Source organism: Canis lupus, chromosome 8, assembly GCF_003254725.2.
Source record: "Canis lupus dingo isolate Sandy chromosome 8, ASM325472v2, whole genome shotgun sequence".
Classification (NCBI taxonomy): Eukaryota; Metazoa; Chordata; class Mammalia; order Carnivora; family Canidae; genus Canis; species Canis lupus.
In genome coordinates this window covers 6674879-6688533 of record NC_064250.1, presented here as the reverse complement: position 1 = coordinate 6688533, position 13655 = coordinate 6674879, and the positions used below count along the sequence as shown (strand labels likewise).

General features: G+C 39.2%; 1 long non-coding RNA gene across 1 annotated transcript in view; it reads right to left on the bottom strand.

The window, feature by feature from the left end:
* Window positions 1–279: 279 nt before the first annotated feature.
* Window positions 280–13655, bottom strand: part of LOC118355574 (uncharacterized) — a 55501-nt gene continuing 42125 nt past the window's right edge. Inside the window, exons 3-4 of the long non-coding RNA XR_007412224.1 lie at window positions 5584–5633; window positions 280–651 (exon numbers count right to left, since the gene is read on the bottom strand). This is a non-coding gene — a long non-coding RNA (uncharacterized LOC118355574). The remainder of the gene's footprint in view (window positions 652–5583; window positions 5634–13655) is intronic.

Sequence of the window (13655 nt, the reverse complement as noted above, 5' to 3'; positions counted from 1 at the left end):
AACCCTCTTCTCTCTTCTCAACATATTTAATCCTTAGCCTTCCTTTAAGTCACAGGTAAGTTTAAAAAAATTTTTTTTAAGTCACAGTTTAGATGTCACCTCTTTTATGAAAAATCTCTCAGTTGAAACATTCCCCTTCCTGGTTTTATATCGCGTTTCTTTGGTCTCTCATTGGACTTTGGCCCAGATTATTTTGGATTAGCATTTATAGTTCAAGAATAAGACCCTTGAGGACAGCAATAATGTCTGCCACCTCATTCATTCCCAATACACGGTCAGATATTTGGTTTCCAAAGGTGGAGCAGATAGCAGTCTGGAGGATGTATTGTCAGGAGCTTCTCAAAGAAAGGATTGCACCATGATGCACAAGTTAAGCAGCCAAGCTTCTGGCTTCTATTCTTTTACCAGCCTGATGTTTCTTCCTTATCCGCTAGTGGCCTAAGTTCCTTTGATCAAAAGGCACCCTCTAGACACCATTTCACACATAAACAATCATGTACAAGCAGATATGGTGACAAAACTGCTGTGTTCATCTTTTCACCATTTTAAGTGGCAGAGAGCTGGCTAGGATTAGCTGATAGGCTGCCAAGTTCTTACCTTCCTCTGGTCCTCATGTCACAGTATGGACTGCCCCAAGGTGGCCCTTCTTTCCTTACAGGAGCAACGAAAATATTCAATGGATAAATAATAAAAGGAAGAATAATTATAGAATAAAAAGGAGGTTGTATTTCTACCTAAAATGCATTATAAAATATTATATTCCTTTTGCTGTAAAACCTCTCTCTGTTTCCCACATGGTTGTTGAATGTGCATGGAGGCCCTACTTTGAGTGTTTACTCAGTAAAGGTCATAAAATCAACAGTTTCTGTTAAGCAGCACTACGCTTTGTCAGTCTGGATTTTTGTCACTTTTTTTGTCTTGGGCTTCACTTTGGACGTCTTTTTGGCTGTGAAAAGGTTCTCAGTAACAGGTGCATCCTATTATCAGTGAAACCAGATACATGCCACGGCAGAGTCTGCACAGCAGAGGCTAGTTTACTTTCTGTGCTTACAGCTCACACTTCTTTAGTCTATCTGACTCACTAAGAAACCATGTCCCAGGCCAGAAGACAATCTCTCGTATTTCAAGGCGGAAACCAATTGCCTCAGATGAACTGTTACATTGCAGCCACTAGGGAATATAGAAGCTGCTGATATTACCAGTTTGGGCTCTCTCTCTTGTTAATCAGTGACTGAAAAACCCAAACAAATCTATTCAAAAAAGGACTCGATTAGCTCACCTACAGAATAGCCCTTGTTCATGTCTGCCCTGATCCTGGGGCTCACGTTAATGTTACCAGGATCTGATCTCTCTCTCAAATACTTAGCTCTGTGATCTTTGTGTTGGCTTCATTCTTTGATAGGAATTCCCCTTATAGTGCCAAAATGGATGCAATGGCTTCAGCTTCATATCTCGTGAATGCAAGTTCCATAGTCCCAGGAGATCTCTGATTACAACTCATTAGTTCTGACTGTGTCAGGTGACATGCCCCTGCCCCCCCAACAATTATTCTGGCCAAGAGAATGTAGTGTCTAATTTCAAAAGTCAGAAAGGAGTCAATTACCAACAAATAAGCAAGGGCTGAAAGTAGAGCAAGAGTGGATTACTGAGGGAAGTCAGGGGTGCTATTTGGAAGGGAAAAGGGGAATAAATAATAAATGGCCAAGTTGTAAAGAACTGCTATGCTATAAATATAAAAAAACTGTTTTTTTTTTTTTTTTTTTTTTTTTTTTTTTTTTGCTTTACTAGGGGTTTAATGCAGTACCAATTACATTCTTAGTGACATAATTTCATTCATTTCACTTTAGGTGGATTTTAATAAAAACTTGCATAAAAATTTACATAGAAAATATTGTCCTCATAGACTTTTCTACAAATTCACATATCTATAAAATAAGTATATATACTTAGGACATTATGAACCATTAATGGCATTTTGCCAGCTCTTCTCAGGTCTGGAAGCCTCTCTGTGTGATCAATACCCTTTAGGATGAGCGGACTAGCCTCTCTCAGTTGAGTTAAAATTTCACAATATTGAGAACTCTTGCATCAAACTATTTCCCCCAACTTTAAAATTTATTTATTTATTGAGATTATTTATTGAGCATCTCCTTTGTATCCAACACAACATTAATTACTACAGATATAATGAACTGTAGTGACAAATTCTCTGCCTACGTGAAGTTTAGTATGATCCATCTGCATTTTGAAAAGATCTCTCTTGGAGCACCTGGGTGGCTCAGTGGTTGAGTGTCTGCCTTCACTCAGGTCATGATCCTGGGGTCCTGGAACCAAGTCCCAAATCAGGATCCTCACAGGGAGGCTGCTTCTCCCTCTGCCTATGTCTTTGCCTCTCTGTGTGTGTCTCTCATGAAGAAATAAATAAAATATTTAAAGAAAGAAAAGAAAAGATCTCTCTTATTGAAGCATATGTAGGGAAACTAGTTAGGTAGAAACTACAGCAGTGTGGGTGAGAGATGAACCTAAGTTTAATTTGAGCAGAAACACAGGAGATGGAGCAAAGTCATAAGAATAGAAATAATCTTTGAATATAAATTGTCAATAACTTGCCAATGGCTAAGTAGTGAGGTTGCAGTGCAGTGGGACATCCATATTGCCTCCTATATATCTGACTTAACGAACGGAATGAATAGTCCTATACTCTCTAATAAGGAACACTGGAAGAAGACCAGGTTTGAGAAATGCTGAGTATTTTTACCTCTCCTATGACACTAATAGTAGAGCTTGCATTTTACTTAGTTTTGGGCCTACATTATTCCCAATCACATTATTGCCCCTTTCAGTGAGAGATCAAATCTTAAGAGTTTCATCTTACCCTAGAGCCATCATGAGGCCTGGCTCATAGTAGTACCTATTTATTGTGTTCCACTTACTTTTGTGGACTGACTAAATTAATGAATTAGCAAATAAAAAGCCATGTATTGCAGTACCTAAATTATATTACCACATTATATTCCTTTCTATTCACCATTATGTTTTGCAGGATTCCTCTTTAAAGGACCAAATTCTGGACAGCCTGGGTGGCTCAGCAGTTTAGCACTGTCTTCAGCCCAGGGCATGATCCTGGAGTCCCAGGATTGAGTCCCATGTCGGACTTCTTGCAGGGAACCTGCTTCTCCCTCTGCCTCTCTCTCTCTCTCTCTCTCTCTCTGTGTGTCTCTCATGAATAAATAAATAAAATCTTAAAATAAAAATAAAAAAATAAAGGACCAAATTCTGAAATTTTTTTAAATAACTACCTAAATAATAGTTTGAATTACATTATATTATATATATATATAATTTTATATATTGTGAAGTGATTACCACAATAAGTTAAGTTAGCAACCATAATCTCATATTAATAGAGGAAGTTTTTAATCAAACAAGAGGGGCAACAAAATTTTATTGGTTAAATATAATGAATAGAAAGGCAGCCAGCCATGTGCGTCTTTTCTCTTATATAAAGCTAGGGAAGACCTCACACAGTGAGAATGGGGAAAATTAACAAGGCAGGAAACAACAAATGTTGGAGAGGATGTGGAGAAAGGGGAACCCTCTTGCACTGTTGGTGGGAAAGTGAACTGGTGCAGCCACTCTGGAAAACTGTGTGGAGGTTCCTCAAAGACTTAAAAATAGACCTGCCCTACGACCCAGCAATTGCACTGCTGGGGATTTACTCCAAAGATACAGATGCAGTGAAACGCCGGGACCCTGCACCCCGATGTTTCTAGCAGCAATGGCCACGATAGCCAAACTGTGGAAGGAGCCTCGGTGTCCATCGAAAGATGAATGGATCAAGAAGATGTGGTCTATGTATACAATGGAATATTCCTCAGCCATTAGAAACGACAAATACCCACCATTTGCTTCGACGTGGATGGAACTGGAGGGTAGTATGCGGAGTGAAATAAGTCAATCGGAGAAGGACAAACATTATATGTTCTCATTCATTTGGGGAATATAAAAAATAGTGACAGGGAATAAAGGGGAAAGGAGAAAAAATGAGTGGGAAATATCAGAAAAGGAGACAGAACATGAAAGACTCCTAACTCTGGGAAACGAACTAGGGGTGGGGGAAGGGGAGGTGGGTGGGGGAAGGGGAGGTGGGTGGGAGGTGAGGGTGACTGGGTGACAGGCACTGAGGTGGGCACTTGATGGGATGAGCACTGGGTGTTATTCTATATGTTGGCAAATTGAACACCAATAAAAAATAAATTTATTAAAAAAAAAAAAAAGCTAGGGAACGCTAGGTGAGAAAGGCCAGTTTCAATACTTATTATCCTTTCTCACCCCCCACCTCCCCATAATGTAGCATTAAGAGCTACACTGTGTTGGAAGCACTGAACAAGAAGACTAGAAGAGCAGGCAAGGGAAAGGTAAATAAGGACCTATATTCTCCATGTTAAGGTATTTAGATCTTATCTGGTAATCCGTTATTTGCCTTTGTTTTCTTTACCTCTGAACTCCCAAAAGTATTTATTTTTTTAAAATATTCATTTGACCCTATAAAGACTTTTTAACTAACAACCTATTATAGCATCAGATTGTCAATTATTTCTTCTTTTGCTACGTAACTTTTTAAACATTTGTCATATTTGAGTAATATCTACACTTGAGTTTGAGGACTACCTTGATCTTCTTTGTAGTCTGATCCCATCTCTTACAACTGTCTTAATTATAGTTAGCAGTTGTTTGATTGCTAGGCTTCCCATTAGTTGTATTAATTTATTAGGTGGTTCTTATTCTTTCAATGGTAAATGGTTCAGACTTTACAATGTGAATAAACATATTCTGGCAATGTTCCTTCCACTATTTCGGCTTTACTCTCATGTTCTTCGTGGGTTGGAATTATTTCCAATCAAAAATTATTTCAACTCAATCATAAATCTCCCATATATCTTCGGAGGGAATGGTTCCTAAAGCACACCCTCAGGGTTATTTTTTAATCTTCTGATCTTGTAATCACTAGAGCTCAAATAGTTCCCAAGTTACTCTATAACCTTTAGACAAGCATTGATTTATTTTCTGAGTTTCATCTTGCCAGACCTCTCATTTTAAAGATTGCTTCAAAAATGAGATCTATGTTACCTTAACACTGGCTCTTTCCCTGATACATGCCCTGCTGTTAACTGAATACATGTCAAAAACATTAAAGACATACATAGGGTACTTTCTATGCTAATAATTAAGTAGACCTTCCTGTTTTTCCTCTCAAAATTACCTTGCACAAAATAGCACTGTAGTCCTGGGCTAAAGGAATTGCAACATTTTCTAATGGAATATCCAAATGGCTGAGTATTTCTCAGTCCTGGCTTTGCATGACATCACTTGAGAAGAGTTATATGCATGGTGCAACTTACCCCCAGAGATACTGTCCTGGGGTAGTGCCTGGACATTAGTAATACCAACAATCAGGCAGGGTTGAGAAGTAGGCTACACTAGTCAATAATATTGTTTTTTGTTTGTTTGGCTGCTTGGTTTGGTTTTTAACAAAACAAGAATCTAAAGATACTAGGTTCAAGTGAGTCTGCCAGTAATTACCTTGTGAATTTGGGCAAGTCATTTCATCTTTCCAAATCTCAGATTTTTGCCTGTAACATAAAAAGTTTAGATGAGATGTTTTAATCCTTTACTAGGCAAACAAATTTTATCTGCTAGATGCCAGACACACTAAGTGAGATTGGGTATAGTCAGTACCAATCAGTAACTGACCTGATTTATATCTTCTTAAGAAGTGGCTACCATAACCAGCAGTGCATTTTCATTTACAATTAAATTCTTACCAAAATAAAATTTTAATTGCACAAAAATTTTATTAACTGCTATTCCAAATACTCTTTCTTTCACCTTTCTACTTATAGTTAATTGCTTAATTAAGTTGTTATATTACTCTGAAGGATTTTTGTAGTTAGAGGCCAGTATTGGTTTCTTATATTTTAATCACCCTATAGTCTCACCATATTTGGGCAAAATGAAGAGGATCGCAACAAGCTTTTCGTTGAAAAAATAAATAATAAGGCAGAAAACATGGCCCAGGAGATAGGAGGTTAGGCAAGCGGGTGTATATTTAGGGCAAGATGAGGAACTATATCAGCATGTTTCTTTCTAGTCCAGAAAAAAGCTGCAAGTATGATTATCCAAGTCTTGAAACTCAGGTCATTGGTGCCATAATGGTCCACCCTTGAAGATGATATCCTGTCCAAAACCTGATTATCCAGATCTGGTGGGCCTTCTGCATACACATTACTTTTATATGCATTCATAAAAGGAACAGAATTATTTGCACTCCCATTGCTCTACTTTTCACAAACTTTATTGTCATTTTTGTCTTCTAGCTCATCTGTCTTAATCTTGATAGTATTCTCAGCAACCACTCGACTTTGTCTTAAGTTATAGTGTTATCCAAAATAGATGTTTTACCTTTTTTCAATTTTCCTTTTTCTATTTTTCCCAATAATGTGAACCTTTATGGTTTATTCCATAAAACATTCCAAATGTCCTGATTTATAAATTGTGAAACAAGTTGCGTATATATGCAGATATGTGAACAATGTGAACATTGTTTTGGATAGACTGCCCATTTTGAGGCTCAGTAACAGCCCTCCACTCTATCCTGCTTTATTATTTAACTCTTTGGATTCGGTTTGGGGTCTGAGTGTAATCTGAAGTAAAAGAAAATTAGCAATTTGGGGCGATCTTATATGGCATTCACTCTGCAGAGAAAACTGAGTATATTTTTAGGCACTGCATGTTTATAACCTAATTTTCCCTCATTACTTTACAGAGGTGACCTTGTTCTAATACCGCCGGCACCCGATGTTATAAAAGTGAAATTCTTTTCAAACCTGTGCTGTTAATGTGTTCCTGCTCAGAAACAAATGCAAGATAACATTAACATTCCTGCCACAAAATACCTGCTAATTTGCTTGCAGTGAAGATAGAAAGCTTTTCATTACATATCACAAACTTCATTTATGTAGAATGAGTCACCAGGCTTGCTGAAAAGCCAATGAGCATCTAATCTCTAATGGTGCCTTCAGCTCTAACATCAATCCTCCTAGTTTGACTCATCTTTTATCAGCTAGTCAGTCTTTTTTTTTTTTTAATTTCTATCCTGTTTCAAAATTGTGTTGTTCATCTGTCAAAACAGCTTTGATTTATGCTTTTTTTATATTACAGCTGCAGAGAAGAAAACACACACACACAGAGGAATATGCTATTTTCTCATTAAGGTCAGAATAAAATCTATGCAACAGAAAATGAACAACTTAGTTTCAAACAAATGATGACATTACTAAGTTCATAAAAGTTGCATTCCTGATCTTAAATTCTGCTTGATAGGTGTCCCTCCATGTTGTTTCTCTTGAAAATGATTTGCAGTGGCCCATGCAGATTTATATGCCATTTCTTGGCATAAGAGAGAAATAAAAAGAAATAAGATTTCAATGCATTGGTTTGTTCTAAACATATTAAGACAATGGCTTTTCAATTATGGTTATTCTATTAAAGTCATATCCTAATGGCATGCTATCATTGATGAAGTCTTAATCTCTCAGAACTTCCCAGAAGATTAACCCTGGAGAGCTACTTTGTGTCAATACTGGATCATTTCCTGAGGAGGGGAAAAATGTGCTTTATGTATCAAACTCTAACTACAGACTTTCATTAAATACATCCAATGGATATTCTTACGTATTAGATATAAAATTCCCCAAGAGTTTTAGGGACTTAGAAAACCTAACTGAGGATGAACTCTTTTGCACTGGCAGAATTAGGAAGCAAGTTAAGTTGAAAGTCAGTAAAGTCAGGTCAAGCAAAGAATGTGTGTGTGTTATACAAGATTGAAGATATTCCATCACCTTGTTTTAGTGGCATATTACGCAAACTTAAGAGGGTTTTTTTTTTCCCCTTTTCTTTTCAACACCAAAGACATTTTATCCTTCCCAACAGGTGAACACTGAGCCATTTCCTTGCTGTAAAAAGCAGAGCCTCAAGTCATTATGCCAATTTGTTGTCTCCTAGGCCCTAATAGGTCTTCATAGAATCCTGATGAAAAACACAAGGTTCATTGAAGCTCCAGAGACAAATCTCCCTCAAATGAAGCCTAGTCTTATTTGTCTGCAGAAAAAGCATACACTTCTTCAGAGTGTGACTGTTCTGTGGGATTAAAAATGAAATACAGACAAAATAAAAGGTATGGTAACCAGCTGGTTCCAAGCGACCATGAAGTCACTAATACCAAAGTTGTCGTAATTCTAATCTAGATCTTCTCCACAAATTTCACACCTCAAATTATGCCTTCTTTAGCTCAGAATTCATGGATGTGTACACACAAAGACTAAATGGAAATAGTATCCTTAATATGAAGGTTTCCCTCTTCTCAATTGTCAGCTACAGTAAGTGTATTAAAGCCATCCCATCCTCAATTTTTCTAAATCTACATTCTTCCTTAAGACTCCATGCTTCCCTAACATTATTTGTTTCTTCAATATCATCAAATTAGCAGATAGAACAACAACAACAAAAAAACTTTTGAATCCTTAATTTTCTTGATTACTTATTTACTTACATCAGATATTTTTATGCATAAATGAATACTACTTTGGTACATTTGATGCTGACAGAAATAGAAATCTATTCTGAAACAATCCACAAATGTTTTTTGTGTTGAAGATTTTGCTATACCTTTCCTTGTCAAACACCTTCATTTCTTTCTGGGAAATTTTTCAATCCTGGGAAATTTACATTAAAATGATCATAATAATGATCTGCAACATATATCACTATACATTCCCAATGTATTTATAAATATACCTTTTCGAATCCATATAAAAACACCATGAAGAAGATATGTGGTCAACCAATACATTTTTAGCACTGAGTAAATTGGAAGGAATTTTGATTTATATGTAATTCAAAAGATCTGAGTATTAACTGTAGCTTCAATAATTTTAAGCCCTGGTTTGGATAAGTCACATAATCCCTTTGAACCTCAGTTTCTTCAGTCACCAATTTAATGAAAACAAACTATAAGCTATAGGTTGTCTGGAAATTAATGAAATAGAATCTATACCTTCAAGTTATAATATAGTGGAGACTCATATATATATATTTACAACTATCTATATGATCCTAGATATAGAAGGTAAAGTTTTAAGACCAATGTAAGGAAAATTATGTGAGAAATGTGAGAAATAGCCTTGCCAATTATTATGTAGATTAAATAAGAAAAAGGGAATTTGAAAACGGTACACATATTATGAAAGTGCAAAGTATTATTGTCAAACATCATTCTAGTAAACAGTTCCAGGAGCAGTGGGCAAAATAATGGCCCCCAAAGATGTCCACATCCTAATCCCTGGAACCTGTAAATATGTCACCTACATTATAAAAGGGGCTGTGCAGTTATGCTTAAATTAAAGAGTATGGGATGGGGAGACTATCCTGGATTACCTAAGTGAGCCCAATGTAAGGGTCCTTTGTAATAGAAAAAGGAAATAGAAGAGATCAGAATGATGAGATCTGAGAGGGACTCACCTTCTAATTCTGGCTTTCAGGTGGAGAAAGTCAGCTATGAGTCAATGAATCTGTGGATGGCCTCTAAAAGCTACAAAAGGTACAGATATAGACTTTCCCCTAGACCCTCTATGAGGGAATGTAGCCATTACCTTGATTTTAGCCCACTGAGACCCAAGTTGAACTTCTAACCTACAGAACTATAAGATAATAGATTGGGTTATTTAAAGTCCCAAAGTCTGTAGTAATCTGTCACAGCAATCATAGAAAACTAATATACCAGGCATTACACTGTTTAATGTCAGACTGAAGATATTCCTAGGAACCCAGCATCCAAGAATGAAAGGCAGACCAGAGGGGTTACAACTCTGGGAAGGCATTTCAAGGCCAAGAAACACAAGGGAGGGTATGGGTTATGAAAAAGACACAGGGCAACTCTTGGCCTAAGTGAGAACAGAAAACAGATGTGAAGCATGACTGATCTATTGTTCACATATTATTAAGCATCTATTGTATACATAATTATATGCTAGAAGTTTCAAGGAGTATATTAAAGGTAAACTCCATGAATGTTCTCAAATGCAGAGTCCACTTTTTATTTGTTTGTTTGTTTGTTTGTTTGTTTGTTTTTGGCCAAGGACCGCCCTGTCCCCAAACACATTTCCTATTCCACTGAAATGGAACTACTTAGCGAGGAAGACCACTGATGGGAAACACCTGGAGGACCTATCTCCCACAGAGGCCATCTCTTCCCAGCACAGATTCACAAGGGAACTAACCAAAGTGCACTCTCTCATTGCACCACATGTGCAGTTCAAGAAAACGCTAGCTCCAGAAAGATAGCCTGCTTGGCTGGGGCTTACCCTGTACACAGAGTCCTAGAATCTGACAAGGCTGAGGGTAGGAAATGTGCAGGAAGGAAAGAGGGCATGCTTGGTGTTCTGGATCAATGGTCTGGCTCCCTAGGGTCCTCTCCCAGTTGGGGACATAGGGGTTTACTGACAGTTTTGGCCATAGGTGGGAGCCTGTGGTACATACACAGGGATAAAAGGGTCCATCTTGCTCCAAAACAGTGTAGTTCATTCCTCTGACTCCTGATCTCATGAGATAACAAAGCCAGATCTCCCGGGATCTTGGACTGGGAATCATGACTGAGATACTGGACCTTAGTCTGATAAAAACAAGAGGTCTATAAATGGCCCAAGGATAACCATCATTCAGATCCCTTCACCAATGGATCAATATGAGAAACACCACCTCAGGAGATGGTTTGGTGAGCAAAGGCGGGCCCTATTCCACAGTGGGTATGAGCCAAACACGGGCCAGGAGACAAAAGTGAAAAGTACATGTGTGAGCCTCTGTGGCTCTACATCTAGGCACCGTGCCATCACCTGTCAGGTCTGGGAATTCTGGGGATGAACAGGGCCTCTGGTGGACATTTCCTGGGGAGGTCCACTCCTCCCACCCCAATGCCCAAGTTGCCAATTCCTCCAAAGCCAGGTCTTGCAGGTACTCCTCTTTAATTTTTATTTATTTATTTATTTATTTATTTATCTTCAAAAATTTATTTATTTATTTATTTATTTATTTATTTATTTATGATAGTCACACACAGAGAGAGAGAGAGAGAGAGAGAGGCAGAGACACAGGCAGAGGGAGAAGCAGGCTCCATCCACTGGGAGCCCGACGTGGGATTCGATCCTGCGTCTCCAGGATCGCGCCCTGGGCCAAAGGCAGGCGCTAAACCGCTGCGCCATCCAGGGATCCCCCCTTTTTAATTTTTTAAAAAATATTTTATTTATTTATTCATAAGAGACACACACAGAGAGAGGCAGAGGGAGAAGCAGGCTCCTGGCAGGGAGCTCGATGTGGGACTCGATCCCTGCTCCCTGGAATGAAGACCTGAGCCAAAGGCATACGTTCAACTGCTGAGCCACCCAGGTGCCCTTTGCAGATACTTCTAAGCCTTGCAATCCCAGTATGGCTAGGAAGTTCAGTGATAAGAGATACCTATGGGACCTGAATCCCACAGGTTCCCTTACCTTCCCCAGGCACAGGGCTATGGGGGGGTCTCACCATCTCACTCAAACCTCCTGCTCTTCTCGGCATCATAAATAGAGTGCAGGTAACCCCTATTTACAGGAAGAGGGCTGATGGGGGACGGGTGGTCCGGATGCACACACACCTAGAGGTCCTGGAATCCCCGGGGCTGGACATTGGTGAGGAGGGAAGTGTTCACAAGCTGGCCTCTCTGAATCTGCAGGCAGCAGATTGGTCCTTCCTTTGATTGGTCCAGAGTATCATCCTTGAGTGCTGCTTGGGGCCACAGGCAGCGCAGCACAGAAAAAACGAAAGGCAGCCAGCGTGCATCCAGCTCCAAAACCTAGTAGCTAAGTCCCCTGAGGCCAGATCTCGCAGTATCTCGGGGTCAAAACCTCGCAGGAACCTGGAAACCCTGGAAACCCTCAGCCTTGGCATCCTGGGCAAGTCTCCAGGTGAGAGGCACCTGGGAGACCTGAGTCCCACAGGTGCCCTGGGTAGCGAACCAGCCCAGGGCCATAAGGGGTCTAACTCAAATGGCCTTCCCCCTCCTCATCACTAGTGCAGTGTAGGAACACTGAGCACCATGGAGATGGCCTCCGGATTCCAGTAAAGACTAGCAATACAGAATACCAGCAAATAAATGTCATAAAACTGAAGTAGAATAAGTTATATATACAATGTGAGTTCTGTGAATCCACAAATAAGATTATTTGGCAACAGGAGTAGCCATGTGGGGATGTGAATAGGTTACAAAGCCGAATGGCCACTAGAAGACTAAGAGGAGGTAAAATAGAGTGAATGGGAAGATTACCACCTCCACTTCCCACTACAACCAGGGGATTTCAGTGTTCATTTTTTTGTATATATTGAATGCCCATGGAAGAGTTTCTTTATATAAAAGACTTAAATGAAGCTTTTTTGAATAATTTGACAGCCATTGCTGTAATCAGTTGGAAACCAGTGAACAGATTTAAGCTTGGAAATCTCACAAATACTTTACTACCAGGAGTGTAGAAGTATAAAAGATGGAACAGAGACATCAGGTGTAATAGCCCAAGTTCAAAGTTAATGGGGGAAGGCATGAAAAAGACAAATCTGATAGATTTTTAAAAAGAAAAAAAAAAAAGAAAGGAAGAAAAGAACAAGTACTTCTTGATCATAATTTGATAAGGGAGGGAGGTAGAGAGCCTTAGAGGACAAGGTATATACCACTACCATTATTCCCTAAGTAGCAATACTGGTTTGAATATATAAACTAATTTAATCCTCCTAACAATAGGAGATGGCTTGTATCAATATTCCTGGTTTACTAGTAAGAAAACGGAGGTTGCAAACACCAAGAAATTTGCCAAAGGTCACTTAGTTAGCTCTTGGCAGGGCCAGCATTCAAATTCAGGCTGTACGGCTCTGGGGCTGTGTTCTTAGCCACTATGGATGGAGTAGTTATTTGAGGAAGAAAGCAACTTTTTTTTTCTTAAGATTTATTTATGGGGTGCCTGGGTGGCTCAGTTGGTTAAGCGCCTGTCTTTGGGCTCACGTCATGATCCTGGAGTTCCAGGATCAAGTCCCTCATCAGGAGGGACTAATGCTCAGCAGGAGTCTGCTTCTCCCTCTGCCCCTAACTCCGCTTGTGCTCCCTCTCTCTCTTTCTCTCTCTCTCTTTTTCACTCTCTCTGTGTCTTTCAACTAAATAAATAAGAGAGGGGGAGATGGAGAGACAGAATTTCAAGCCAACTCCCCATTGAGCACAGAGCCCCAGGTGGGGCTCAATCTCATGACCCTGAGATCGTGACCTGAGCAGAAATAAAAAATGAGACACTAAAAGTACCGAGCCACCCAGGCACCCCCAAAGGAAGCAACTTTTACTTGGAACACGTAAGATCTGAAGCAACTAAAACAGAGTATCTCTGTGGTGCATTTTGCTATCATTACACTAAAATCTCAGAACATTGCTGCTGTGTAGAGCAAGGTTGACCCTGACAAATGATAAATCTAGATACCACTAAATTACTGTTTGAGTCAATAGGACATCTTGACTTTCGCTGAAAGCACTG